We start from the raw sequence: 26,947 nt of genomic DNA, 5'->3' as shown, positions 1-26,947 counted from the left end.
CAAATCTTCAATGCTTATTTAAATGAAATCAGATTTCTGCAGGAAACCTATCTATGACTAGAAGAAAATGTTTATGTAACAAGTATTTTAAAGTAAACTTCTATAATATTTTTTTCTATTCCAGAAATGTCCACATATTTGACCCAGGCCCCAAAATCTGTTCTGATTGTTTAATTAGAACTCATGCTCATTCCTAAACTCTGTAGGGAAACTGGAAACACCTGCTGAAAGTCAACTTGGCTTCAGCTGGTAATATTAATGCCTCATTTTCCTGAACATTACATTTAAATGTTGTTTTAACCTTTCCAAATGAAAGCATACAGCTATAGAACATTTCTACAACTAGCCAAATTGTAATGACATGCCACAAAGAAATAAAATAACAGCCCAGCATTTAAATCAATCTTATACACTTCCATTTGGCTTAGGATAATGTACCTTCCCATCTTCCCATTAAAGAAAAGTGTAATCCTCATTGTTGAGGGAAGAGGGACACAAGAAAGACTGACAGTAAATCAGTAATATAGAAAGAAATATTTTCTGCAGGTCACCAGTGACAATGTAGAAGCATACCATAATGCATATTATTTAAAGAGTGGTAAAAGAAATGTCCAAATTTAGGAAAACTGTTGTGGAAAGCTGGCAGATTGCTTGAAAATTGAACAGTCGACCCCAACATCGAAACTGATGTGCTAATATCAATTTAATATCAATTTAATATAGTGTTTGTGTAAATATAAAACAAGAAAAGTAATTTCATGTAAAACAGAATGTACCAATGTAAATAAACGATTTCCAAATAAATTCTGAGTGGAAGTTGTGTTGGAAATGTGATTTCAGCAGCACTGAGTCTTCAACATTTCTCGACCATAAAAAGTGGTAGGTGTAGACAGTGTTTTACATGTTGACCATGTTTCCCTTCTTTGTCTATCACTGTGATAGCTCTTTGTCTAAGAGATTGATAATTTCAGATTATCTCTTCCTGCCTCTGTTTCCAGAGAAATATACATACACCACTTGGGTCCCTAACACTCTACCTGTAGAATGTAGTTAGCTAAGTGCTAGGCTTTGTCTATGTGTATAGCAGTGGTAGTCAACCTGGTCCCTACCACCCACTAGTGGGCGTTCCAGCTTTCATGGTGGGCGGTAGGGGTTTTGTCCCCCACTTTATAAATCACCATTACTGTGGAACCGGTGGGAGGTTAGAGAAAACTTTACTACTAACAGAGATACAAAAGTGGGTGGTAGGTATAAAAAGGTTGACTACCCTTGGTCTATAGTATACATCCCTATAAATCTTGCTTTCCCATTATAGTAATAAAACACTTTTTCAGGTATCATTGCTCGTATTAGTTTCCCACTCCTACGAACATTCGTGTCTTTGCACAAGTGCTTTCCCCACCAACATTCACATTTACTACTTAAATCAAGATTTCTCCCAATAATTTAGTCCGTTCTCCCATTCAAACCTAGAGTATGTCTATGCAGAGAATGCATCCACTATACTTGCTTGTTTTATGCTCACCACAAGCAATTGTGCCCATATTTAATTAATTCCCTACTTATTCTGATCAATTTTTACAATTCAGAATATAGGATTTATTTACAGTTTTATTTCTTTAGCCCACTTTGTTGTTCCCTTTGCATTTGAGTTTGCTGCAGGTTTTCATTTTTACAGCTCAGCATTCTAATTTCAGCTTCCCACGGGCGATAATAAAGGCATGTTCTTTTATAGAGTTGATCTTGTTTTTCTTACTTGCACCAAAAATTGTCCCTTATGTAAACATTTCCTTTATAATAACTTTTAATCTCTCTTAATCGTATCTGTGATACACAAAATCCACAAGCTCTCGTGTATGTGCAGCATGTCCCCTCTATACTGATGAGCATGCCAGCCACAGGTGATTATTATTAACAGGGAGAGGGAATTGCATGACTGTATTCAAATACTGCTCCTTCCCTTATGCTGGATCTTTTGACTAAATTCACTACCTTGGTAGAGGAAGCCTTACTTACAAGCATCCTTATATAGTTAGTCCTTGATTTACGACCACAATTGAGCCCAAAATTTATGTTGCTAAGTGAAAAATTTGTTAAGTGAGTTTAACACATTTTATGACTTTTCTTGCCACTGTTGTTAAGTGATTCATTACATTTGTTATGTTAGTGACATTGTTAAGTGGATATGGCTTCTACATTGACTTTGCTTGTCAGAAGGTTGCAAAAGCTGATCATGTGACCCCAGGACACTGCAACTGTCATAAATATAAACCAGTTGCCAAGCATTTGAATTTTGAACATGTGAGCATGGGGGATGCTGCAACGGTCATACGTGTGAAAACCAGTCATAAGTCATATTTTTCACTGCCTTTGTAACTTTGAATGGTCATTACATGATCTGTGATGACCCAGAGTGTAACACAAATGTAACAAAATCCAAACGTAAATAAATGTCCTTTAATGCTTCCAATTTGCTCCCACTGTTCAATAATACTCAATTGGAGATACAACATACTCAAAAATAGTCTTCAAAAGAAAGCAATGCATTCCGAATTTAATGAGCAGATAGAGGTGAAATAAAAAATCAAACAAACTACAATGATGAAATTTCCACAACGGAACAAGAGAAGTATTTACCAAATTCAAGGAGATAACAAGGCACAGTCTGTTGGAAGGACGCCAACCAAGATAACTTCAGACCAAAATAAAACACACTTTTCCAGCATTTGCCAGTACACAGGTCCAAACTCTTATTCAGTTGTCACACCTGCATTCCATGAAGAGGATCAAGGCCCTCTCCTCCAGAGGAGACCACGTCTTTCCCTTATCCTCTCCTCCCTGCATGCCCTAGGATGGATAGGGGATGGGCCTGGGTCCTCCTCTGACTGCTCAGCTGGCCTCTGCCCCTTCCCAGCCTCCTCCACAACCTCCGGAGCCACACTTCCACTCCCTGTCAGCTGTTCCTCCTCTCCTTCAGAGTCAGTCTCCACCAGGGGCATGACATGATCTGTTGTAACAGAATTTATGTTGAACAGAATTCAGTTCTCACAAGACATTCAGTCTGGGTTAAAAAAAAGTGCAGTATCTATGTTGATATGATGTGCTATGCTCCAGACAGGTAAACCATATTATATAATTTAATGTATTTAATTTGATGATTGGACAACGTGAATGATGACACCCAGCCCATGAACATGCTCAGTTGGAGAATCTGGTTTATGAGACACCCGGGGGGAAGGGGGGAAACAGAGTCACAGGTGACTGTAAATTACATATGCCAGAGTTGGCTTCATAGAGGGCAGTGCCAGTATGTCGCCTCTAATAAATCCTTTGCAGTTTTTTGAAGTTTGGCTCAAGAATCATGATTTAATTAGGGTGAATGTTGGAATCCTGACAGCCTGGTTCATACAATACACTCTTAATAACTGGGTTACCTAATGTGATGAACAACAAACTGCCTAGCTCATTTAGCCATTTGTGTAAACCCAGCCACTGTGTGAAGTAGGTGGGACTAGGCAATACATTCTAGAGAGACAATTTTATGGTGTCTCCATGAACTCAAGACAACTCTTGTCTATTATAATAATGATAAAAAGGATAGTCCCAGCAATATTTCTGAATATGATTTGTATGTCTGAAGAGTTTTCAAATTGTGAACTTTTCAAACTAGCAATCTTCCTATGGCCATCTCGTATATTTCCCGTATACTGAATGTTACACTATTCAACAAATGTTTGCTACATTTAATACATTTGCAATGTATTTACAAGCCTTTGACAATGTAACCTTTGTCTGCTTGACAAACTGATTCTTATTTTTATTGCTGAAGTCATCTTGTCAATCACCTGACTTGCTCAGCCAATAGCCAACATTTGCTATACTCTCTTTTTGTGCTAAGAAGGTTGGCATGCATTTACAAATTGTCCCCTAAATTACTAGGTTTTGAAAATAAACGAGCGCAGGGCTATATTTTGCTACAGTTTCCATTTTCCTTTCTTTATGTAATCCGATTCCAAAGATGAATGGCCTGTATTTTTGTTATTTCATACTGAAGCTCAGTAATTTGACCATATTTGGCCCAATTACTAAATATAAAGCTTATTACTGAAAGAACTATTTATGGAATGAAGAATCCACAACTTCATTTTTTTTAAGTCATGTGGGGAACTACTATATTGGATAGTCAAGGTCAAGAGAAAACCTTAAAAGAACAAAATTGATTCTTGACAAAAATCTGTCACAGAGATGATGGCCCACTAGAAGCTGACCATTACAAGAACATTCTCCTTCTAAAATACTATTGATCAAGGAAATTAAAAACTAGCACCTTCAAAGAATTACTATAACTGCAGCCCTAACATTATTCATTTCTTCAAAAGAAACATTCTAATTAATGTAAGAAGAGGTGTGTCTATCCCGCAGGGCATCTTTCATAGCTGTTTATTTTTAATGGATTATCCAAATGAATGACAAGATATTTGCATTTCTGCTCTCAACTCTCATTAATATAATTAATGCAGTCTACATTTTGTCACCCCATATTCATAAGGAGCTGTGAAAAAAGGCTGGTTACCACTACAGGAACCTCTTAGAAAATGATAATACTACCACTCTTAGAAAATGATAACACATGGAAGTAGAAGAATTTTACTAAGGGCATGCAAAAGATTTATTCATACTCAGAGCTGTTTAATTTTTCCTGTTAAAAAATAATTACCATCTGGGAAAAAGCAAAGTTATATACTGGATATATCTTGTTATTTCTATGCCAGAATTATCAGCTGCATGTGATGTCACTGAAGTTCTGGTTAACCTGTTCACTTCTTTAGTGGTAGTGGTATGTGTCTGTGTGTGTGTGTCTGTGTGTGTGTGTGTGTGTGTGTGTGTGTGTGAGAGAGAGAGAGAGAGAGAGAGAGAGAGAGAGAGAGAGAGAGAGAGAGAGAGAGAGAGAGAGAGAGAGAGAAGAAGAAGAAGAAGAAGAAGAAGAAGAAGAAGAAGAAGAAGAAGAAGAAGAAGAAGAAGAAGAAGAAGAAGAAGAAGAAGAAGAAGAAGAAGAAGAAGAAGAAGAAGAAGAAGAAGAAGAATGTGAGTGTCCCCTAGCAATTCATTAAGTAATTTATCTGATCCTATGTAGCATTTTGGATATGCAATATCCAGGTTGACTCCTTAGAAAGCATTTATTTCTTCCATGACAACATCGACATAACATAAGGAAGGGTATAAATTAGAGATGACTTTTTCATTTTCTTGGAAATAGATCTTCCAGATGTTGGAACTGCAGAGATGAAACCATTCCCATGGTTAGATTATTATGCTCCTATGGCATTTTACACTCTTCCATTAACACATTTCTGCATTTCCATTGATGACTGGGAAGAAAATTTTTCTTTCTATATTACTCATGCTACTGTCAAACTTTCATATTTTATGGCCATAAATTTATGTAACAAATTTGTTTTTATAATTCTCTAAAGAAGGAATAAGGAAATTCCCAACATCCCTGGAAATATGGCCAGTGGAGAAAATGCAGGTTCTGTCTAAAAAGGGAGGTTAATATCAGGAGTGCCATAAATTGTCTATTTCTGTCTTCGTTCCTCTTTCCCAAACCTGATAGATGAGATGATTTGGGGGAAGGGGGGCACCTAAAATTAGTAGATAATTGATTGCTGAATTTTTTTTGAACTGTATTCTTCTGACACATCTTTGACACAACTTGTATTAAGTGATAACTCAGGAACTAGACAGTATTTTTTAAAAATGGTTGTGGGTTCTTCTCATTCCATTCAAAGAGAACATGCTAATGGACAATTATAGATTCATTTCCTTGAAGATTTCATACGCAGTGCCATCCTTTCTGACCCCAGTTCTAATGAAAATAATTTTTTAGATATACATGAAGATTTTCAGATATGCATAAGGATTGGACCAGCCTATGAAGTCCAATCTTATTTTTGGTTTGCTAGCAAAAAAACTTTTCCTCTTGTCTGCAGGCTTGACATTCTCCCACTAACTAAAGAAAATGAATGGTCCTCCCTCCACTTCTGGACTGGCAAAACAGACCACATATACAGTATGTTGGCCATAGGTAACATTGACTATATCCATTTCCAAAGAAATGATACTATAATAACACTACAATCTTCACACTCATTGCATATTATAATAACACATTATCTGCAAGATAATCAGAAGACTATTTAGAGATAACAAAAATCCTTTGTATGTTCTTCAAAGAAGAGAAATGTTCTAACTGTAAGAAATGCAGAGCAAAGCTGTATCAATACAATGACAGGAGGGAGTAGAAAACTGAATATCCCAGTAAGCACGCATAATGCTTGATGGGCATGAAAATGGAGGAAGAACATTCCACTGATGTTCTCTCCACAATACATTTTTTCAGTTCTACTCCTACACCATAAACCTGGCCTTGAAAGAAGCACCCCAAGGTAAAAGTTGATGGTTCAATAGCTTATTTGTAGCCCAGACATGTACGGGAGAGATAATTTATAGGCTTTCATATTTTTTAATGTTCATTCCAGAATGCTAATTTTGCTATGGGGGACATGGAACATTTTTTTGCTGTCAGCTGAGATCAAGCCTATAGTGTGGGCATGTCAGAAAGATAATTAGGTTAAAATGGTGAGTAGCTCTAAGAAGCACAGGTACACAGTTCACTCACACATTCTTTAGGGCAACATATCATTCAATCACCAGCAGTGGAAATAAGCTAATTGGAAAAAAAGACACATTTATGATACACACACACACACACACACACCATTCTCAAAGGTGAATGCAAAGCGAGTCATAGAAGAGAGTCATATCTCCAGGCTAATTGCTGTGATATTTGGGAATTTATTTGAGATGAAAAGGAGAAATAAAAAGATTTGGAAAAAATTATTTGGGGAGTAGGGGTTGCAGTAGTAGAAGTTCAGAAGAGTAGCAGGGTCCAAAGCTAAAATGCACCAAGGCCAAATCTTTCTCCTTTTTGAAGCTGAAAGTTCTCCGATGCAAATGTTTGTTTCGCACTGGACGATGCTCCTTTTTTAATATGATGAAAAAATGAATGCTTTAAATTTAAATGATATTTTAAATAAAGCCACTCCATTTTCAAGCCATGTTTCCCCCATGACAAGATATCTTGTTATTTAGAACTATTTTTTGCCTGATAGCCTCTTGAATTCAAAAAGCTGCAAATTAAATCAAGTGATAACAATTCAGGGAATTGGGGAAGTTCACAGACCTGTGAGAATTTGATATGTAACATCTGAAACTCTTTCAAATATTTTGTTTTTAGGTGCCATGGAAGATACTATGCAACTTTCCTAGCTAGAGCAACTTTAAAACATTTGCCCTATAAACATAGGAGAAGTAAGAACTCCATAATAATTAACATATCAAAAAATTATACAGATTCTAGATGGTTAGCTGTCTGTGGCTGATTATCCCAGGGCTTGGCAAAGTCATACAACAAAAACTCAAAATATGCATGAAGGGAACGTGTACGTTTGTATAATAAATTGTACAAAATGCAATGAACATATAAGAAATAAATAGTGTATAATGCAAAGTGAAGTACACCTCAGGATAATACTGAAACACAATGATCAAACTGCATGCAAAGAGATCTTGAGGCATATCTTTTGGACAGTGAAGTGCAGCTTCCTGATGCTACAATTATCTGCCAAAAATGCAAACATTCTTAAAATCAACAACAACAACAAAACTCTTTCCCTAAGCCTATTCTGTTGGTATCTGAAGTATCCCCAACCATACCATGCTAGACTGTCAGATGAGAAATAGCTATACAGTAATAGGTATTTGTGGCCTTTCAAGCAATGGCTGAACCACATCTCCCAGCATCCCATTGGCCATGTTAACCGGTATTGCTGGAAGTTGTAATTCAGCTATCCTTTAGTTCCTGAAACAACAAGTGAATAGTTTAATGACTTTGCTTGTGTACTTGTCTTTAGCCACATATATACCGATGATTCTGGTTATTAATTATGATCACTAAGTCCTTCCTTGTTTTCTTTCTCTCCCTTTTCCTCTTTCCTCCTCCTCCTTTTATAAAGAATATTTTACTAGCATGTTTGGAGAGAATATTATAATTATGAAAAAAAACACAACATCTTTCCATTTGGGAAATCATTGTGGTGTTATATAAATGTGCAGATCAGAGGAAGATATTAAATAACTATAAATGAGATTATAAACAGGATTACATCAACAGACTATTTAACACAGAAACATTTCTGGCCCTATGTCCACTTCTCAATCAAGAATTTTATATTTGTTTGTTTGTTTGTTTGTTTGTTTGTTTAGTCAAGAGCTTACAATATAACAGAAACAAGAACAAACATAAGTTTAAATACAAGAAATAGGAACTAATAATTGAGGACAATAGGACAGGGACAGTAGGCATGATTGTGTGCTTATTCACGCCAAGACTTGTGAGGCTCAAAAGCTAAACCAATCTAATCTCAACTGGACTCAAATGTCAAATGTTTCAGAATTTACCAACTGTTTTTCCAACTCCAATCTTTCAGTCAACTTACATCTGTTGTCTACCTGTCAAGACTGGGAGCTATTCATCAGGATACAAAATCCTTTGGTGGATCTGGTAAATAGCTGGTGCATGCTATAAGCCTTATAGCACATTCAATAATTTAGACATTGCCTGGATTATCTAATCAGAGGCAGCAGCAGAAACAGAACCCTGAATGTACGTGCTGTTTTACAGTATCCTGATCCAAAGAGCTTACTATCTGAGGTAAAAAAAAATGGAGGGTAAAGCAGAAACAACTTGAGATAAATATGAGCAAATGCAGCTCCACATTTTTTGAATTCATGGTGTTTGGAGTGAAAGACATTAGGATTAAGGATGAGCTTCACTGAGAATTTAGTTAATCTCCTCATCCACTAACCTTTCTTTTTTCAGCTTGTTGCCATTTTTATTTTCCATTGAAAGTGTTTCTCCTTTCCCCTTGCAAACTGAACCACCTGAGAATTCATGCCAGAACAGGCCTTGCCTGCAAATTCTGGCAAAGAATGTCCCAAAGCCTGATACTGCTAAGGGAATAAACTGGAGAATCCAGCCTACCTCGATCAGCCTAGATTGTGTCCCTTTCTTGCCAAAAGCAAGAAGGAAAGCTGCAATCTACTGGGAGAGGGAAGTGGACGAAAACAACAAAGAGGGACTTTCCAGGACCCCGGGGGTGGGGTGGGGACAAAATAAACAGAGAGAAGACAAGCTATTGATTGGATTTCATTTCTTTTCTTTTTGATGCAGATGGAGAAATTAGAAAAAGCATTTCTTTTTTAAAAAATCACTTGGGAGAAACACTTTCAGATGGAAATAAGAGTAACAATTACATTCTCAAATAAGTTATTCTGAAATCAATTTGTACCTTCAGTGAATGTAAGTTCCATTTTTTAAAAAAAGGACACAGAGAGACAATTTTGGAGAGAAAATATATGGATATTTTCCAACAGTCTATGGCCTCTCCTTCATTTGACCAAGAGTGATTATTTAGTGAACTAAATATTTTATAGGCTTTTTAGTTTTTCCATCTATAACCCAAGGTGCACACAATTACCCATACCTTTTATGCTGAGATTGCATATTTCTGTTTTACATTTTTATAAGGTGTTTTTTTTCTTAATTTAATAGAAGTAGCCAGTGCGGTAGTTAAGGACTCAGACTAAAACACGGGAGACTGTGGGATCTACTCTTTTTAGGTATGAAGTCAGCTGCTAGACAACTTGGGCACAGCCTTTCTGTACTTTTTTTCTTCTTCTCACAAGATCTAATACAAAAAAAGTACATGCTAAACAAGTCATATGAAAATAAAATGTGAAAAAAAGGAATTAAAAAAAACATTAAAGTAAAAAAAAAGCAATGCAAAATAAAAAGGAACTAAAGAAAAAAAAGAAAAAAAAAGAGAATGCAAATAGAAAAACAGAAACATAGATACATAGTTTTTACACCAATCCAATGTAATTTTCAAGGGATCACATAAATAGGATTTTGAAACTGGTTTCACTACCTAATTATTTATTTATTTCTGAGGCAGGGACTTTACTAATGACTTAAAATGTCCTCTATAGTCTCCTAAAAATAATTTTGTCAATATAATGGTGGTAAGGAACAACACCTAAGACCACAAATACTAGTAGTACTAGTATAATCACACTTGGACCACACTGTATCCAATTTTGGTCCTTACACTATAGGGAGGATGTTGGGGCTCTGGAGGGGGTGCAAAGAAGAGCAACCAGGATGGTTGGGGGACTGGAAGCTAAAATATATGAAGAACATTTGTAGGATCTGTGCATGGCTAGTCTAGTGAAGAAAAGGACCAGGGAAGACATGATACATTCCAATGTTTGAAGGGCTGCCACAGAGAGGAGGGAGTCAAGCTATTTTCCAAAGCACCTGAAGGCCAGACAAGGAATAATGGATAGAAACTGATCAAGGGGAGATTCAACCTGGAAATAAGGAGAAATTTTCTGACAGTGAGACCAATCAACCAATGGAGCAGCTTACCTTCAGAAGTTGTGGTAGCTTCATCACTGAAAGCTTTCAAGAAGAGACTGGGCTGCCATCTGTCAGAAATTTTGTGGGCGATTGGACTAGATGACCTCCAAGGTTTCTTCCAACTCTGTTATTCTGTTGTTATTGTCTTGTTCTTCCAGCCCTAGGAGGAAAGAGGCAATGGCAAATCTGAAACTCTTTCTAAACTGCAGGCAATGACTCAGAGTCAAAACTGAATTAAAGGACGATTTTTCCTTTCCTTTCCTTTCCTTTCCTTTCCTTTCCTTTCCTTTCCTTTCCTTTCCTTTCCTTCTTTCCTTTCCTTTCCTTTCCTTTCCTTCCCTTCCCTTTCCTTCCCTTCCCTTCCCTTCCCTTCCCTTTGGTCTCCTCTCCACTCCTCTCCTCTCTTTTCCTCTCCTCTCCTTTCTCCTCTCCTTTCTTTTCCTAATAACATGGTAACATAACATAAAATAAATGAGAAATTAGCATGCTAGAAAGTAAAGTGTCAACATTTATGCATCATTTTATTCATAAATGATTAGTAAAAGAAACAATAGGACAGGAACGGTAGGCATGTTGGTGTGCACACCCACTACAGACCTCTTAGGAAAGGGGTGAGGTCCTAACAAAGCACTGAAAACAATCACAATATTTTACAGTTCTAGAGATGGTCTTCCTTTTGATTTTCTCCCTTCCATTCTATTATCTCAACATAATCCATCAAACAACATAAACATATTAATTTGTAAGAGTGCAAAGGTTCTTCAGAGGTTTCCATTTTAGATGTTTTAGGCTTCCCTCCAAAAATATAAATCCTGTTCTGACAATTAAATTAAAAAACATCACAGAAAAGTGGATCACAATATGTTCCTGCAAATTTAACTTCAAACTCACTATAGGTATATTTGTGTTGGGCTTCAAAAAGCTGGAGATCTTGAATTTAAACATAATGAAATGTATATATTGGTGGTCCCCAACTTACAACCACAACACAACAAAAGCCCAGAATTTCCATTGCTACACAAAACAGATATTGAGTTTTGTCCCATTTTATGAACCAAAACTCTCCTGTCACAATTATTAAGTGAATTACTGCAGTAATAATTAAATGGTTTCTAAATGAATTAAATGAATTTGGTTCCCTATTGACTTCATTGTGATCACATAACCCAAGATGCTGCAAACTGTCATATATACATGCCAATTACCCATGGGGATGCCCTGTTGTAATGGTCGTACAAGTGAAAAATGGTCATAAGTTACTTTTTTCAGTGCCATTGTAACTCCTAACATAGTTGTAAAGTCAAGGACTACATATATTTTAATAGTATCTAGCTCAAAGGTCAGGTACTGCTTTGAATAAATGGAAACAAACTTTGTAACTACTACTACTAGGGAAAAAATGTACTACTACTATGTAATTTTTAACTTAAAATTTTCAAAATCCTTTCTTGAGAAATGGAATGGGTTAACTTACACAAGTAAGGATTATCCACACGCTTGGGAGAGAGAGGAAAATTGAGCCACTGTGAATGAGGCAGGCAAAATGATTGAATGATTCCATGACTTTCTTGGAGCGAGTCCATTAGTCTCCATTAAGTTCTCCATGAAGAATGGTTACAGGAATTGGGTATGGCTAATCTAGAGAAAAGAAGGACTGGGGTGACATAAAAGCAGTATTCCAGTATTTAAGGGGCTGCCACAAAGAAGAGGGGTGTCAACTTATTTTCCAAAGCACTAGAAGGCAGGACAAGAAACAATCGATGGAAATTAACCAAGAAGAGAAGCAACACGGAATTAAAGAAAAAACTTCCTAACAGTGAGAACAATTTAATCAGTAGCACAGCTTGCCTTTAGAAGTTGTGAGTGCTTCATCTGGAGGTTTTTAAGAAGAGACTGGGCAGCCATTCATCTCAGATTGTATAGGATCTCTTGTTTGAGAGGGTTGGACTAGAAGACCTCCAAGGTCCCTTCCAGCTCTCTTCTGAATTAAAGTTGGAGAAGGGATAATTTTGAAACTTTATCAAGACTATTTTTGGCTTATTACATTACTACAATACAGATTTCACAAGTTTCCCATTTTCTATCATACAACAAAAATGCATGATTGCCCTTAGTATTATTGCTTGTTTTTTTCAGTCGCATGTGAAAAGTATTTACTACTACTTACATTTCTGTTGCACAAACCATATTATTTAAGGCCATTCTTCTCTTTCTCAGCAGTTGGCATCACATAGCCAACTCTATTTGGGCCCTGAATAATACATGGATGGAACGCATCTTAGAAGGAGATAATCTGTATCATTGCTTAATAAAACCCTGAATAGATTTGTTAAGGTAGTCAATGTATAGCCCTCACATGCAGGTACAGGTGGGATTCAAAAATCCCAGCAACCAGTTCGCTGGGTGGGCGTGGCCATGGTGGACGTGGCCTATTGGAACTTCCAGGAGGGCCATTTTTTGCCTTCCCAAGGGTCCAGAGGCTTCCCCTCTGGCCTCTGGGAAGGCAAAAATGGCCTCCCTGGGCTCTGGAGGGCCCCCGGAAGCCAGAAACAGGCCCATTTCCAGACTTCTGGTACTTCTGGGAGGGCTGTTTTTCACCTTCCCAAGGATCCAGAGGCTTTCCTTGGGCTTCTGGGAGGGCGAAAATGGCCTCCCCCTGCTCTGGAGGTCCTCCAGAAGCCGGAAACAGGCCCATTTTCAGACTTCCGGTACTTCCAAAAGGCCCGTTTTTCCTCCTCCCAGAGCCTCCATGCGGGCCCTGCACTTTTCTGCATTGAAAATGGGCCACATGGAGACTCTTGGGAGGGGAGGGGTGGGTGGGGCCAGCTGCTCGGTTCAAATTCCAGTTTGGTGAACCAGATTTAACATCCAGTTCACCCGAACTGATCTGAACTGGTAAACTCCCACCCTTGCATGCAGGCCATTGCTAGAAGTACTTCTGACTAGGATTAGTAACAATGATGGAAGGAAATACAGTTCACCCATTCAGTATTTTAAATCTCTGTCATGACTTAAACTTTCTTATAGTGGCAATGACATTCATTAGATCTGAAAGCTGTGGTTAGAGACCGATCATGGAATCATGGAAAATATCTGTCTTTGTGGCTGCTAAGATTTGGCAACTTGATGGCACATTATCAATTATGACTTAAAAAGAACAAGAGATGGCAATTCCTGCATGATAACCACCCCTGACAAAATTAGACTCAGAAGTGAATATAATCATGGGATTTGGAAGCTTCTAAGAAGAATTAAACAGAAGTGAATGCTTGTTTTGCCACTTATAAAAGCCACTTTAATGACATGAAAACTGATGTAATTCTTTATTTCCCCAACAAAACCTGAAACTGGGCCACTCACAAAGCAACTAATGCATCTAACTACTATTTCTAGCAATGCTTCCAGCCAATTAAATGTTTGATTCTTTTTACACATAGATGAGGACAACAACGCTACATTGTACCGAGGGAAAGCAAGGAACCAAATCAAACTAGAAAAAGCACTTCAATTTATTTGCTCTTTCTTGTTCCCAAGAAAATTAGCAAGAAACAGGAAGAAGTTTTAATTAAAGGGAGGTGAAAAGCATTATTGTCTTTGTGCCTTTCTTGTATCTTCCAAGTCAACAATGGCACAGAAGAGTAGCAAAATTATTGAGCAATGTAATTAGCAACTTTTAGAACTGGCCTTTAATAGCCGTAATAAGTTTTGAAAATAAACCTCCTACAGTAATTACAGAGTTCAGTTCCAGTTGTCAAGACTATGCTCACTGTGAGAAAAAAAATTAAGAGGAAAGTGTGATAAAAGAGCTTTATTCCCAGAAGAAGAGTTCTTGATGCATTTCTATCACATTCTCCTGCAGCAGCGCAGCAGCAATTTTCTCACAATTTCTATCTACTCTGGTACAATAAAATCTTCTTGGTGAAAAATATAAATAAATGAGTGTAGGATCAGTGACTGTATTTCTTTACAAATGGTCCTTGACTAGACTTCAATCATGTAAAGGATTTGGGAGCTCAGGAAGTTATATATCTTTCTTCTGCCAGTTGACATCATAAATCAGTCTATAGGTAAACCTGGGAAAACCTGGTTTGGGAGCCTAGGATGTGCACTATAAAAGCAAACCAACAAATAAAAAAACAAACTGTCAGATTAGCTAGCATTTTCTACTCTGACAGGCAACAATACTCAAGTTTTTGAATAGATAGTTCAAATTAGAGATGGCAAAGCTTCAACCTGTGTTCTTCCTATGATTCATTAGTACTTCATCTAGCTATAATCATTGTTTCCAAATCCCAACTTTCTTGTTGAAAGATGTCATCAGCCTAGTCAGATTCTGCCTTGTGCTGAAAAAAGCTAGTAGTCTGAGAAATGGGATATGACTGAGCCATAAACATTTTTATCTTTCTAACAAATGCATCCTCTGCTTTTACTCTCTGAAAGTTCAGGACTACATTCAGTACGTATGTTTTAAATCATGAAAATAACCTAATTTACATATAGGGCAATATTTCACAAACTAAAAATAGCAATAGACTAAAGGACTCTTTCAGAAAGAAACAAATTTTCGCTTTGCAACAGAAAGCAAATAAAGAAGATGACCTCAATTTGTGGGATGGAGAGCTCTGGTTATCATAAAATGACATTATAATATTCTAGTTGTCTCAGAGGTGGTATTCAGCAGGTTCTAACCAGTTCTGGAGAACCGGTAGTGGAAATTTTGAGTAGTTCGGAGAACCAGCAAATACTACCTCTGACTGGAGATTTTACAGCAGGTCTCCAAACTTGGCAACTTTAAGGCTTGTAGACTTCAACTCCCAGAATTCCTCAGCCAGCTGGGGACCCCATTTTACAATATCCTTCCCCTGCCACGCCCACCAAGCCATGCCCACAGAACCGGTAGTAAACAAATTTGAATCCCACCACTGAATTATATGTCACTCCAAAGCCAGCTTCTGAAGGCAACAGTGTTCAACATTTGAAGGACTGGCAAGTTCATACAATATGTGAAAGTGTGGTTGTTCAAGTCTGTCAAATGAAAGTCAGCATCTTAATTGGCACCTCAGGATAAACTTGTGTATCTAATGCAACAAATAGGTGACATAACCACAAAAACCTCCCTATGACAAAATGAATCAAATAAACAAAACTAGAAGCCTTTTACACATTTATGTAAATAAACTCACAATGATGAATTATGTGCTGAGGTTCTACTGTCACTGACTCAAGTGGATGACTTATCTGCCTCTGAAAGTGATACTGGTGGGTCAAGTGTCATTCCTATCAAAGTCACTTTAGAAATATGATGAAGTAAATAACTGCATACATTCGTTGTATATTACTATACCCTAGTGTTAAGAAATGACATACAAGCGTGCACTGTGTTTTGATTCTGATGCCACAATTTTTTTTTTAGAAATCATGTGCCCCAGTAACCTTGACATGTTAAATTATGCTGTCATAAATTGAATATTTTATGTGTGTGTGTATGTATTGGACTATGTATACATAGTGTCTAAATTAAACCAGTGCTTATTCTCAGGGTACTTTTTCTCACTTCCCATAATAGAAATGGATTAGCCTGAACAACAGGATAAACTGTAAATCATTTGGGTCTTCTCCAATCCCTGCAATGAAAAACTGAACATTGTGCCAGATTTGCAGAAAAAAGGCCAGTGGTTCTCTGTCCTTTCAACCATTCTTGGCCACATTCCAGAACATTCTTAGGCAAATTTCAAGCAAAACTTTTGTTTGATTTCATGGTTTTATGTGGAAACATTCCAAAAAAGCTGATGCTTTTATCTTTTAAAAGTTCAATATTTATTAGTGACAGCTGAGTTTGGGGACCAAACAGGCCTTCAAAACTCCAGGAAGCATCTGATTTAGCTTTTGCAAAGTCTTATGCAAATTGTAGCACCTGGAACTTCTGGCAGGTTTCTGGAACGCACAAAGTAGAGCTTTAAAGGCGTTTGGCAAATGAGCTGGTTCAAATGTGCTTTTTATTTACTCAAACAATTCCTCTCATTGAAGATGTCCAACTATAGTACACAATAAAGCTGCACTTTGCTTGAAAGAAATAAGTCCTGCTTAGGCAGAATCATATTTCTTTAGCGCATGAATAGTTATTTACATCCTTTTAAACTATGCAAGCAATTATATTTTACCCTAATTTATTATACTTTGTTAGCTGTTCTGATTAATTACCACAATAAAGAACTGAACTGAACTGAGAATGTATTCTCTTAGACAAAACAACTAGCAAAGAAATGAAAAACACATAGCAGTAAAGGTATCTGGTATAAAGCATGATAACAAAAAATGATGAAATCTGTGTTACAATGTCCCAACACACCTGTACCCTGACATTACATGCAAGTCATGTGCTTTGCCTCATGATATCCAAATGCACATTTCATAACTTACCCTTACCCAGAGACATGTTATTGAATCTGAATCAGGAGTGTCAAATTCATGTCCTCACGGTGGTGTCACATGACATATTGGGATTTTTTCCCCTTCGCTAAACAAGCATGGGCATGGCCAGTGGATGATGCATCTGGCCCACAGGGCAGGAGTTTGACAGGCCTGATCTATGTCATCTTTTATTAGAAGGTGGGAACTCCAAGCCAATTTACCTTTGGAAGCTCACTATGGTTGGCCGTGATTAGTACTTGAATGAGAGGCCACCAGTGAATTCTAGAGGTGCATGCTAGATTGGAAAATGGCAAACCACTTCTACAACTTTGCCACTATTTCCTGGATGTGAGTCAAGTGTGACTTGGGAGCATATTTTCTTCTTAATCCTTCCTCCAACTGAATCTCAAACAAGGCCCTTAGAGTAATATATTTTAGTTAAGAAGCAGGGTTTGGAAAATAGCTTGATCTGTTAGGTGCCTAAACTTTACAGCTTTGAGGCCAAATGCCTTCATAAGCAAGGATCCCTTAATCTGTTCATTCCTTAGATACAATTACACTGATTAAGCTTTCTCCTATTCATAAATGAAAGGGACATACAAGTAGATCTCTATATATCAGCTGAGCTGAAGCCAGTAAATTACAGAAGAGAAATATCAGACACTAGAAGAGATTGATGATAGCAGAAGCAATATTCTATTATCATGGTATTAAATATTTCTCAAAGGGAATTCATGATTGAAAATGAATATTTGAACTATATCTCAATATTAATCTAGTGATTCTGGGTTTTTTCTTTACCTGTTTATTTCCTCTGCCCATGCTTATATTTTAGCATGATTTACTTCATATGTATTCTAACTTACATTTTAATCTTTAATATCCTCTTTTGGACACATTGCCAATTGATTCATTTAGCTGTGTGGGAAGTGTATTTACTCAAGATTCCTTACTGATTCTTAAAATATGACTTTTTTCCTTTACTTTGGTTGCACTTTGAGGAAATTAGTTTTCCTGTCTATGGTAAATTTAAATGACTCAATTTTGTGAATACTTTTTGGTTAAGTGAGAATATGCATGATATGTTCTGAGAAATTAAGATTCTATTTTTTCACATGAAACTATTAGATTTGTCTCTCGTGCATGTGATTAAGAGGACTGGAGACAGTCTGCTCTATCATTCTGCCTTGTTTTAAGGGCAGATGTAGGTTCTGTTTTGGTTTTAATTCAAACTCATAGAATTCTTCTGGATCAAATATACACAGAAGCGGATGGGGAATATTACTTTTAACCAGTATAATGTGAATGAAGTGTGTGTGTGCTTCTGGAAATACAACTGAAAATGTAATGGTGCAAATAAAATAAAATAATAAATCAGAAGAAAAAGAATAGTTCTTGAAGAAATGACATTTGAAGAAACTAAAATTATATCCATAAAGTGTAAATAGAACTAGCTCAAAACTTTAACATATTATTAAATCTACCCTTATAGATCATGTATTGACTACAAGAAAGCCTTCTATTATAGCAATAGCACTTAGACTTATATACCAGTTTATAGTGCTTTACAGCCCTCTCTAAGAGGTTTACAGAGACAGCATATTGCCCCCAACAATTTGGGTCCTCATTTTACCCAACTTGGAAGGATGAGTCAACCTTGAGCCTGATGGGATTTGAACTGCCAAACTGTAGGCAGCTGGCTGCAGAAGTAGCTTGCAGTACTGCACTCTAACCACTGCACCACAGAGGCTCTATTATGTTGATTATGAGAAGTTATGGAGTGCATTACAAGACCTGGAGAGCAGCAAATCTGGTCAAGTTGGTGCAATCACTATACAAAAATACAAAAATCAGGTCACCGCTGTGTGAACATCACATGGAGACAGTGATTGGTTTAAGATACAGAAAGGAGTGTGACAAGATTGGATTCCAGACTAGACATCCATTTGTCTGAAATGGTATAGGATCTCCCGCTTGAGCAGAGGATTGGACTAGAAGACCTTCAAGGTCCCTATCTAACTGGGTATGTCTAGAAGGACTGGGGCAAACATGATAGTAAGAGAAATGTCCTGACAGTGACAACAATTACTCAGTGGAATGACTTGCCTCCAGAACTTGCGGGTGCTCCATCACTAGAGGTTTCTAAGAACATTGAACAACCATTTGTCTGGAATGGTATAAGGTCTCCTGCTTGAGCTCCAAGGTGCCTTCCAACTCTGTTATTCTTTATTCTGTAAATTTCTAAAAGCCATAGCATGCACACCTTGTTTGGCTTAGAATGCTGTTACACAATTACAATTGAATTGTGCCCCTCTTCTATGGTCTATTCAAGGTCTTGGCAAAAGCAAATCCAATGGGGTACTTTCTTGGTTTGTCTTACCCTGAATAGATTTGAATCCCTTCTGTAGAGAAGATAAATTGACCGAGATCTGAACACTGGGCTTTGTCAAAGCCAACCTTACTTATCCTAAAACCGGTGGTGGGATTCAAATAATTTAACAACCGGTTCTCTGTCCTAATGATTTTTTCCAGCAACCAGTTCACCAAACTGCTCAGAAAGTTAATAACCAGTTCTCCTGAAGTGGTGTGAACTGGCTGAATCCCACCACTGATAAGACTTTAGCAGAATTTAACCAGAAGGTCTGGGGTTTAAATATCCACTTGGATACATTTTTAAGACCACACATGCTCTGGATAAAAACCTTTTTTTCTCTGGCCCAAGTCCATACATTGCGCATCAGAATGCTAATAAGAGGATATCAGTCTCTCATATGAAAATCATACCTGGATATGTTTAAGCATTGAATCTGTATCTCATGTCTTAACCAAATGCCCATTATATACTGCATGCATTGGCAATTTAAATTTATACTCCAATTATTGGGAAATTAAGATAAAAAAATAAAAAAATAGCTAATATAGTAGCTTAAATGTTTTGGTTAGAACCTGCATCCTTTGCCATTTATTTTTTCTTATATTTTAAGGATCACTTTGATATACAAGTGGCCCACTCTGGAATTTTCAACTTCAGCCTGCTCCATTGTGAAGTTGATAGCTTTAAAACAGATTCATGTTATGAATTTGTAAAGTCTAAACATGAATGCTAAATGTGAAGGTACACAAATCTCAACTAGTAATTTCTTCATGCCAAATAAACAAAAAAAGTTAAGCTACATTTGAATTCAGTTCCTCATAAATCCTTCTATTTAGAACTGTATGAAAAGTAACCAAAGAAGGAATGGATGTAGGTTATAGGAGCCTCCCAATATTCAGCGTTAAAAAATCATGACATTCCTTGTAATTGCAAAAACTCAAAAAAAATTATGATTGTGGTTGTCTAAACTGAATGGTCAAGATATTGTCTTCTCTACCACTTGAAGGGTTCTTCTTTTTCTCCTTCTCCTCCTCCTCCTCTCCCCCCTCCTCCTCCTCCCAGAAAAACCATTGACAGAATATAATATTATTGTCACAGAAGATGATTGCCCATGGTGAGTGGGCTTCAGGCAGCAACAGCATTTTTAGAAGCAGCCTTTCAAGCAATCTGCTTTGCAACTAATCCAGATGCCTTTTCTATCAGGCCATATATGGAATGATTTAAAGAACCAATTCAGGGAAAGCTGCTGCTGGCGGGGAAGGCATGTCTCCCTGCCTCTATCTCAAGAACCATTATGAGTCAAATTAACCAGCAGGGTGGCTTTTCACACCCACACCCACAGGTGCTTTCCCAATAGGAGCCCTTTACAGACCAGTCCCCCCATCTCCTCAGTGTGTTTGCCACATCGTACTCTGATGCCTGCCTGCTCTGTTAACATAATACATATTGTGGGTTCAATACAAGTATCAGAATATGATGTAATCTACCTAGATGATGAGATTTTGGGGCACTAGGAACATAATAAGGTGCTCTTCACCTAGCCACAGTACATAAAATACATCTTTCATTCATATAAACCAGCAAGGCTCCCGGGATTTAAAACAGCCTTACCTGGAAATGCCAATGATTAGATCTGAAACCTGCAGGTGCTTTACTACTGAATTGCATCCCTTCCCTTATGAGATGTCCCAGATAAGCTTCCTGGTTTTCTTTTTAATTGCTTATTATGGCAGAAAATCCAGGGATCCTTAAAATACCACAATATTGTAAAATATTATTCTATTCTAAAGAAATTATCTGAGCCCACTTTTGTATTTTGAGGAATAAAAAAAAACCTCTCTGGTGTTTTTGCAGCCAATAAGAATAGGCTAAACCACTACAATAAAGACGACAGGTCTGTCAAATAGAATACTTCAAAGCTAAATTAATATGCACTGGGGATCTGATTGCTTTCATTTTTCTACTCAACCCTTCATCTACTGAACTATCTATTCTGTACTTTTGCAGCATCAGCGTGTTTCTGCTATCATAAGCATGGATCTTCAGAGATATGCACTGTCTCAAATACCTACAGAAGAATCTCCAGTTACTGCCATAAAGCTGGAAGTTGCAAGAAACATGCCCCAGGAGCCCTTCAATTACAGCTTGAGAAACTACAGCATACCAATGGAATGCTTGTTCCAGCACCTCAGATACCACTTGTGAAGGCAGCTCAAGCCATGGAATTGTGAAGAGCACCTGGTATGTGTTGCGATAAACAGCCAGTGATTTCTGCACAATATCACTTTAACCAAGGCAAGGCTTTGACTCAGATGCCTCCCTATCCTTGAGCCCACAAACAATTCCTGAGAATATGCTTAGAGATAAAGGCTGATCTGGTCATCCTATCCAGCTGAAAATTCTGATTTGCAGAAAGGGAAGGAAGGATCTTCGTTTGCTCTATGCCAATGGTTCTGTCTGGCTGGAGAATTCTGGGATTCGAAGTTCACCTCTCTTTAAGTAATGCAGCCTCGGCTGCATTAATACAGGGATAGCACCAAGATCATGTGAAGTGTTAATACCAATTTATAATGCCCTGGGAAGGCCACATTTCAAATATTGCATAGAGTTTTACTTGCCATGACATAAAATAAATGTTGAGACTCTAGTTCGGGGGTGTCAAACTGGCGGCCCATAGGCCAGATGCATCATACGTAGGCCACACTCACCCTAGCTCCATAAAGGCAGAAAACATTGTGACACATCATGTGATGTCATGTGACGTAATTGATTTTGATACCCGTGCTCTAGAAAAAGTGTAGAGAAGAGTAACAAAGATGATTAGGGGACCAGAGGCTAAAATGCATGAAAAAAGATTTCAGCAATTGGGTATGTCTAGTTTAATGAAAAGAAGGACTAGGAGTAACATGATAGCAGTGCTCCAATATTTGAGGGGCTGCCACAAAGAAGAGGGGTCAATCCAGAGGTGGTATTCAGCAGGTTCTTACCAGTTCTGGAGAACCGGTAGTAGAAATTTTGAGTAGTTCGGAGAACCGGCAAATATCACCTCTGACTGGAGATTTTACAGTATTCTTCCCCTGCCACGCCCACCAAGCCACGCCCGCGGAACTGGTAGTAAAAAAAATTGAATCCCACCACTGGGTCAATCTATTCTCCAAAGCACCTGAAGGCAGGACAAGAAACAATGGATGAAAAGAAGGGGACCAACCTAGAAGTAAGAAATTTCTTGACAGTTGGAATCAGTGGAATGGGTTGCTTGCAGAAATTGTGGAGCTCCAACACTGGAGAGTATTAAGAAGAGATTGGACAACCATTTGTTTTAAATATTATAGGGTTTCCTGCTTGAGCAGGGGGTTGGACTAGAAGACCTTCATGGTCCCTTTCAACTCTGTTGTTTTATTATTCTGTTACCAAGTTACCAAGGTTGAGAAACTTCCTGCCACCATCCATTTTCAGTACCTCTATAAAGGCAAGGGAAAATGGTTGTCCTCTCTAATTTTTAAGAGTTTAGCCTTGCAAGCAGTATCCAGGTCATCCACTCTGAGATAAGTAACACTAGGGTTTGGTCTTGGTTGAGATTCCTGCCTGTTCTTAGTCAGTGAAATAAAGTAAAATAGAGGTACATAGAATCAATGGCAGCAGCACATAGAATCAATGGCAGCCCAGCCATTGGAATCTGAACTATAGTGTCTATTCAACATTTTAAATAGTTGAAAAAACATGAATCCTTTTCTCAGAGTTTATTTTTTTCTCCTTTGTCTTCTTTGCCACAAACACCTTCACAAATAATTTGGAGCACACTAGCCAGCTGATGCAAAGAATAAGTCCTATTTATAGAATAATTTTAGCTCACGATGGAAATCAGCCAAGTTTGTTTTCATTAAGCCTGCTTGTTTCCATGGCAAAGCAAGGGTAATCTTTCTGTGCAAACTAAAAGCTTTTACTTGCTGCTTCAAAATGCTGCCCCTCTTACGCGTACAGATCCATGCCAGCAGAGAGATGGCAGGCCAAAGGCCTTTTGTTCATAGCTTTCATTATGCAGATCTACTTACTAGGTTTCTCTGCCCTACCACCATTCTCTACTTTGTATTTCATCGCTGTAAATGACTCAAAGCAAAAATGCCTGTTGTGAAGGGGAGGGTCACAAAAGTCAAGAGGGGAAGCACAATCGTGAAGTTGTGATGCACACAAAAAGTTTGGAAGGAGTCAGTGGCTTTGTAGTCACCATCATGACTTCTTTACTCCCTCCTATGGGCGTTGGCTTGAGAGTCTCTGGATTGAAGTGGCATATAAGCAGCAATAATTAAATTAGGATAAAGATGGTGAAGATGACAGGGCAAAACAATGTTCATTCACTTGTAATGGTATGCCACTTTCTCTAACATGTATACCTTTGTACGTACTCCTTCCTCTTTCTATTTCCCAACAACAACAAAAACCTGTGAGCTTAGAGAGGAGGATGGGCTCAAAGTTGAGGAGTATCTGTATGCATCTTTGTATCTAGAGCTTCCCTAGATCTATTGAGCATGCATTCTTTGCCCATAAAATTTCCAAAAGTGCACATCTTTTCATGAAAGTTTTTTTTAAAGTTTTCTTATTAAACAAAATTAAACAAACACAAAGACAGAGAATTCTTACAATAAAAAAGTTGAACGTGGCACAGTCTCCCTAACATCAATCATTGTCATTACTTTCCTAAATCCAATAGTAATATCACATAATTCTCCTCTATACACTTTAAATAGAATATATACATATAATCATTCCTTATTCTCATTGATCTTCCTCATCTCTAGCCAACCATAAAATTTCTCCCATGTTTTATAATAATCCGAATCTTCCTTATTTTTTAGTTCTTTTGTTTTCATGAAAGTTTTGATCAGAAATACATTTTGAAATAGAGGAGAGTGAACTTCTGAGTTACCTGCCCACTTATTCCTTGACAGGTGTCCTTTAAACAAGTAGAATTATTGAAAAGGTGTCTGTGACAGGCTTCTTTTTAGAAGCCAGGCAAGAAAGCCAGACAAGGAATAATGGATGGAAACTGAACAAGGAGAGATTTAACCTGGAAATAAGGAGAAACTTTCTGACAGGGAGAACAATCAACCAATGGAACAGAAATTGCCCTCGGAAGTTGTGGGAGCGCCGTCACTTGAGACCTTCAAGAAGAGATTGGACTGCCATTTGTCAGAAATGGTGTAGGGTCTCCCACTTGGGTGGGGGGCTGGACTAGATGACCTACAAGATCCCTTCCAACTCTGATTATCTGTTATCTGTTAAGATTTCTACCTTGGAATAAGGGAATCAAAACACAACAGGACTGATTTTCAAGAAGCCAAGCATAGGATTATACTTAAATACTGATTGGTTAAAAATACACAAAGACACTCACCTAAAATCTGTAATTAGATATTTAGCACCAGTATCAGATGTAAACAAAATGAAAACAATGTAGCAGGCATAAGGTCTGTGGCATGTGGCACTTGTAGAGCAAAAAACTCGTTGAGGACAGAGAGCTGAAATTTAAAGGAAACTTCTCTCATTGATCAGAATTTCCTTGCCTATGAAGGATCGAGAGTGTTTCCCTGTAGCCACACAGTCATCTATAAAGCTTTATCTAAGGGTTAACACACCTTTATTCTTCCCATCCTGATTTTGATTATCTGTCTACAGCCTTTCTCCACACATTTCCCACTGCTTCCAAACTTTCGCCCATCTCTCTGTGATGGATTCTCTGCTTTTGAACTCTGCATTTAACATCAGCAGCTCCTTTGTTTGCTGCTTAATGACCGTGCACAAATCTTGCCTGCATTGAACAAGGTGAAATGCAAAAAGCAGACCATAATTACTAGACTAATAAACATGAATAGAATACATGATCCAAATATATATGCATGTTCTTTCTATTCTCTTTTATCACAAGCACCAGAAAAACCTTTGTTGTTCTATTCTTTTAGAATTAACTGAAACCATACATGTACAGTATATTTCTCCCTCTCTCCCTCCCCCCTCTGTGTGTGTATGTGTGTGTGTGTGTGTGAGTATGCATATGAGACGTAGACAGGTATGTATATCCTTTGAGAATCAAACCATAGAGATCCATCCAGAACACCCTCCCCCCTCTCTCTTCTCTCTCTCTCTCTCTCTCTCTCTCTCACACACACACACACACACACACACATCTATCTATCTATCCATCCATCCACACATACATATATACATACAGTATGTGTGTATTGTGTATATTACTAGAAATTTTTAAATTGTCAACAGAAATGCATAGAATATGCTCTAACATATGTTGAAGGCTTTTTTTAAAAAAAAAGTCTGAATGACATGGTTTTCTCAGTTGAGCAGATGGATTTCCATAGGCCAAGAGAAACAGTAGAGATTTTCCTCTGAAAGCTTTTTTTTTCATAATGGTATTTTTCAATCAATTTGCATATGGACTAAATAGAGATTGTTCTGGGTTTGCTATCATAGACCATTTTCCAGTGGTTTTATTCACCACATGCTGCTAGATAAAAATAAAAAAAAATAAAACTTGTGGTGATTTAGAACTCTTCTCTTGATATTAGAAAGATCATATGATCTTTCAACTCTCTTTAGAAAATGGCCTCTCTCTTACAGTCTTATTGTTTGATGAGTAATCAACATATAACCTAAGATCAGTTAAATAAATGAGAATATCACATAGGTTTTCAGGGATGAAAAGTAACACTGTGAATTGTGCCTGTTTGTATTAAATGAGATTTCTAGCCATTTTCTAATACAGCCCAAATATAATACATTACTAAAATATGAATTATGTACCTTTATTGGTTCTAATTAGCGCATTTCTCTTGGAACGGTGTGATTACCATAGTTAAACATACCATCCAAAATCAGCATCTCTGTTTACCCTGGAACTGAATCCAGATTTAATAGGAAATATTGTCTAATTAATTAAAAATATCAGTTGCCCAATTTATATTAGATAATGTAGAAAAATGAGTTATTTTTCATATATTGATAATATTCCTTGCCCTCCCCTTCCCAAATACCCTTAAATATTGTCATGCCTAAGTGACAAAATTAATTTATTAAGAATTATGTAGCTGCCATGGACTATCAAAACTCCTCCTATATTTCATTCTGAAATTGACTATTGATCTAGGAAATAACTCCTGTATTATAATACTGCTGCATTCCAAATTCCAGCAAGGTCTCCAAAGGGATGCTACAGCTGAGCTATAAGCTGTAAGAAAATTCCCATCATCCAAAAATAGTTTTGCTAAACAACACAATGAAAATCAAGGGGATGTGGAATATGAATAGTTCTGGTGTAACCTCATCATGAAATATATCCATTAGATCAAATGCTAAAAGTGTGTTCAGTAAGAGCCATCATGAGGAGTTTTGCTGAAGAAGAAATGCTAAGACTAATCTAGAGAAACCAGGAAAGAGTTACAATACTTATCCCAAATCAGGCAAGCATAAACTGTAGAGCCTTTGGATATTTTGGCAGCATTCTGGCCTCTGTATGCTGACTGGCTAGGGTTTTTTTCTTTTATTTGTTACACTTTAAAACAATTAATGAAAAACTTAGCTTCCTACCCCTCTGTTCAGAGAAGAAGCAAAAC

This window comes from Notechis scutatus, chromosome 5, assembly GCF_049901735.1.
Source record: "Notechis scutatus isolate UNSWTSFEM ecotype Mainland chromosome 5, rNotScu1.2, whole genome shotgun sequence".
Lineage (NCBI taxonomy): Eukaryota > Metazoa > Chordata > Lepidosauria > Squamata > Elapidae > Notechis > Notechis scutatus.
This window is presented reverse-complemented; position numbering follows the sequence as displayed.